This window comes from Pseudorasbora parva, chromosome 3, assembly GCF_024679245.1.
Source record: "Pseudorasbora parva isolate DD20220531a chromosome 3, ASM2467924v1, whole genome shotgun sequence".
Lineage (NCBI taxonomy): Eukaryota > Metazoa > Chordata > Actinopteri > Cypriniformes > Gobionidae > Pseudorasbora > Pseudorasbora parva.
This window is the reverse complement of record NC_090174.1, coordinates 47,394,763-47,400,099: the sequence shown is the minus strand read 5'-3', so window position 1 is coordinate 47,400,099 and position 5,337 is coordinate 47,394,763.

Sequence of the window (5,337 nt, the reverse complement as noted above, 5' to 3'; positions counted from 1 at the left end):
ACCATAAGCATGCAAATATGTAGCCGGTTAAATATTGTCAAATTGCAAATATTAGTTAACAGTTTATTTATTATGTTAAATGTAACTGTTACAATATATTTTAAACATTTAGCCTATATACGTCCAAGTTTTTTTTTTTTTTTTTTTAAGTAGGCCTACTTATTTTTATTCAACTCATCATCTCAGATGCATTTTTTATGGCATGCCATGCAGCCGTCGACCGATTCGGCCCCGCAGAGCTGCGGACAGTGGAAATATACACTCATCCCAGAAGATGATGTCCCGCTCAGGCCTTACCAGAGTCTCTATAGTGCATTATTCCCCATCCCATCCCAGAAGATGATGTCCCGCTCAGGCCTTACCAGAGTCTCTATTGTGCATTATTCCCATCCTGGTCCAGCTCCAGCTTCTCCCGCTCAGCGCAATGAAAGTGTAGAAAATTGTTTTCTTCTGGTTTGGCTGATAATAAAAATGTGTTGTTTCTAATGTTAAACTCAAGTTATTTTATTGGTCTATAAATAGGCTATATTGTAAAAAGCCTACGTAGGCTAATAGACCAATTTATTTTCATTTACACATTTTAAATTACATGACAAGAAAATATATGTATAAACATAAATGTGTTTAATGTAGCTACAAATTATAACGTGCATTAGCCTACAAAAATAAACAATAGCTAGGCTATTGAAAAACCACTTCTCTTTAATTTAGCCTACGTTTGAAGTTAACGAAAATGAACAATAGACAGCAGTTCATTTAATTTACAAATAAATTAATTTAGCATAAAAAATAATAAGCTAGCCATTTAAATTGTTCTGTGTCGGCCACGCATTCAGCCTTTGGAGGATCGATGTTGACCGTCGTCAGTAAACATTCATTCATATATATATATATATAAACTTTATTTTAGCATCTAAGTCAGCAGTTTTCGTTTGTTTGTATTTTTTCTTATAATTCTGAGTGACAGATGTCACATTTGATTTAGCCTATTTTTCTGTGATATTTGTTTTAGTTACGGTGTTGACATAGGCTACAGCCTAGGCTGTAAGAAAAAATGATTGCACGGACAATTCCTATCCAGTGTCTCTCTTTCTGTAAGGGAAATTTAAAAGATAGATTCTGGAAACAAAATCTAAATTTAGCTGGATCAGTCGGGTCGGGAATAAAATAATTTATAGCGGGTGAGCACGGAGTGAATTTTGCGCGAGCGGAATGGTGCGGTGCGGAATATAGCGGGAGCGGGACGAAAATACAGCGCCGCGCAGATTATATTTTGAAGGCTATTTAAAGAAAGTGTATGGGGAAAAAATAGAAACAGCGAAAAGGGTGATAATGGACTGATTCATCTTCTTGAGATAGCCTAATGGTTGAGAAATAAATAGCATTTAAAAATTGGGGAAATTAAAGTTCATCTTGCTCAGGGCAGGGAACTGGGAACTGTGTGAATGCACTAACGTTGGACGTTTTATTTACTTCTAGCGCTTGCGCTGTTGTGTTCAATAGTAGGCTACCCAGGCTACACTTGAGTTACCGACCGCTACCGTCTTTAACTGGAATCTGATCGAGTGCCGCGGGAATGCGGACCAGTCAAATCCTGTAGTCACCAGTGTGCTATGAATTCTGGGATAGGGAAGGCTGCGAAGTTATGGGAAGGTCCCATCTGCTGTACCCTTCCTTTGCCTGAGAACCGAAGGGCGCATTTTGAAGTCGCTCATGAATTGCGGCAGCCTTCGTCGCACCGCTGTGACGCAATCGCACTTCAAATGCGGCCTTCAGAGGTGCAGCTCTCCCTTTGGGACAGCCTACGTAGTGCCGCTGTGACGTAATCGCACTTCAAATGCGGCCTTCAGAGGGTGCAGCCTTCACTTTGGGACAGTCTTCGTAGTGCAGGTATGACGTAATCGCACTTCAAATGCGGCCTTCGAAGTGCGCGCACTTCACTTTGGGACACAGCTTTATAAAGGGCAAGACACAGGTGAAGGGAATCAGGGCTAACAAGGAGTGTTCCGAGTATAATTAAATACACTAGCGCCATCTGCAGGAGTGGAGAGCACTGAGCCTGTAGTTAAAGTGCCATCTGGAGACCTGGAGGGAGCATGACAGGGAAGCTTAAGGAGGGCGCCCCCTGCAGGCTAGGAGTGGAACAGCAGCCTAGAATTGGATCTTTACACTAAGAATACACCGCAGTCCCAGACTGAAGGAAAATGAAAATTGAGCGGAAGTATATAGGAGGGCAGAGCAAGGTGTATCAAGATGTATTATACCAGGTTTGATCTCATTTTTATACAAAATGTGATTCTCATGTGCTTATAATGTGCCACAACACAGCAAATTCAAATTTAATGTCGCAAAAATTAAGTTTATATTATATTTAAACAACATAAATCTTCATAAACCTCACACAAAGATATGAAATAGTGAAATGAGTCATATGAACATTTTTGAAGCTTGACAGTCTTTGGTCACCATTCCCTTTCATTGAATACAAAAGAGTAAAGTAACATTTCTTACCCAACATTTCCTTTTGTGTTCAAAGGAAGCAAGAAAATCCTACACTTTTGGAAGGTCCTGAGGGTGAGTAAATGATTTTCATTCTGGGTTGAACAATCCCTCATTTCATGGAAAGCAAACTTGAATTAAATTTGCAAAATAAACTCACTTATTTGAGAATTCTCTGCACTTGACCTCAGTGGCATCAAATCCTTGCACTCTGCTGTACTGGTGAAATTAAATCCTTCTGATTTTAAAAATGACTGGTGTATGAATGTAAATGGATAATCAAGAGAACTCAATGAAAAGAATAAAAGAGACAGAATAGAGTGAAAATTGAGGTGACAGCCATGTAATGCTATTTGAAGATCTCAAGCCCGCCTTCTAATCTTCAGACACCCAGGCCAAGATGGACGTGCAAAAGATTCATAAGAGGAGCATTGTGGAACTCCACAAACAATCGCTCTATTTGAAGGCTAAACCTGAAGAACGGCCACCCTCTGTATGTGGTCTGACCCCCCTCCGATTCCTGAAACCAGCCTGCAGAGGAGAAACAAAAAGAAACTTTAATGAAGGAAGAGGAATAGAATTCAGAATACGTTGGAGATAAGCATCCTCGCTTAAAGGGAGAAATGGCAAGGATGAAGATTATGATGCCAGAGAGGGAGACAGAATTCAATGGAGTGTTCTCTATATAGAAAGACAGATAAAAAAAATTAGGAATTGTGAAAAAAATATGAAAGACAACTGTGATCACAGCTGACAGTAGGTTCTATGGTGCGAGACCGAAAGTGCAAAAAAAAAAAAAAAAAAAAAAAAAGTGCGAGACAGAGAAAGGGACAAATCAGACATGCTCACTAACAAGGCTGGGGGTTAGAGACACTCTTGGATGTCTCAAAGGAGGAAGAGGAGAACAGGAGGCAAATTCGCCCCCCTCATGGTGCGACATCACAGGGCACCGGTTTTTTTTTTCTAACTCCCCCCACCACCCTCCAGGTCTGGAAGCAGAGATGCAGGAACACAAATGCAGTGAGTGCGGGATGAGGAGGTGTGAGTTCTGAGATCTTAACCAGCAGGAGGTCTTCATTTAAACTCTCAACCCCTTCCCTTCACACTATATTACTGCTCATATGGGTGAGGGAGATAATAAGACTCCGTAGTAATCCATAATCCGACTGAGACCTTAGCGAAAGTGGAGGAAGGTGTAGTCAGACCCGGGCAGAGAGGTACTGCAGTAATTTCAGAGGAATCATTTTAAATTTAGCATTACTTAGTAAGTCACTTAACCCTTTACTGTCACAAATTAAGTAAGTCTAAAAGTCTGAAGTCTAAAAGGAAAAAATAAATATACTACAAATACATCAACTGAGTGAAATAACATTTGAATTTGCTATATAGAATGAATGAAACAGTAAATGTAACATTACATTACATAGATGTAAGGGGTCTATGTAACATTACATAGACCCCTGTCATGAGTGTAAAGTGCTTTGGGTGTACAGTAGTAGATATGAAAGTGCTATATAGATGCCTCATTCATTCATTTATTCATTACAGCTTCTGCTCGCTAGGGCCGTGCAATTAGTCTTATTAAAAAATTCATTTTCGATATCCAACGAAAACAAGATTATCGACATAAAACTATTATTGTGCGGCTTCAGTAAATGTAAATAATTGAAAAAGAAAACGCATGTGTAACACTATATTGGAGCCGTGCAGTTCTTAAAGTGACAGCAGTCTAATAAATCTGCTGCAGAAATGATTGTAAATCAAACAACAAATGACAAACATAAAATCACTCACTGCTCTTGAATTAATAACTTTTGTAGTTTTTGTAGTTTGAATGCCACTGTTAGAACATCTTCATGAAAAAATGTTTTTTTTAAGGTTTTTACTAAAGTATTGATAATTGTGGAATTAATTAAATAAGACTTTGATGATATTACCCACCAATAATCTTGTTAAATAAGCATGATTTCATTACTGACCAAAATAATCGAGATTGTGATTTTTGCCATAATCGAGCAGCCCTATTGCTCACCCTTAAGTGATAAAGACCCAAACCAGCTAGATAGTTTCATGCTACAAGAATTTCCATCATACATTATTGGATTGAAATGTATAATATTCTTATTTTTAAATCATATTCAATTTAAAAACAATAACACATAAGTTTGGTAACTATCTATTTTATTTTACTCAAGTTTATAGGAGAACAGTCAAAAAAGTACTTTCATGATTTATTTACAACACATGAAGTACAGAGAAACATCCCCCCACCAGAAAAACAAACAAAAAGACTATTCAAACATACTTTCTGCATCACACAATTATTATTCCAGCGAGGGTAATGTACCATCATACAGTCAATGTGTGCTGTGCATTTGGAGATTAACAGACACACTGGAGATACTTGCTGCCCATCTATTTGTGCCCAGTGTGTTTTGTGAGCCAGCACCCTGTAAGTTATTCATGATTTTGGGGATTTTCTGGGGCAAATACAATCCAAAGCTCTTGAACGGAAAAACAGAGAGCTGGTAAAACAACAGGCTGTTCTGAACGTGGAATATGCTGAGGGAAAAAAATGACATTTGGAGACAAAGTGAAGACTGAGTTTTTGTATTTGGATGAGAAACGGCGATGAAATGCAAATCAAACAATATGAAGAAAAGAAAGAGAGACAGAGGGTGGGGGAAGAGGCAAAGCGATAGTATGGATGATAGGAGGGGGGCTAGAAACAGAGACAGAGAGAGAGATGGATAGAGTGAGGGAGGAAGGGAGGGAGGGAGGAATTTCCCTCAAGGGCAACGTGTTTGTGTTCTCTCTCTCTCTCTCTCTCTCTCTCTC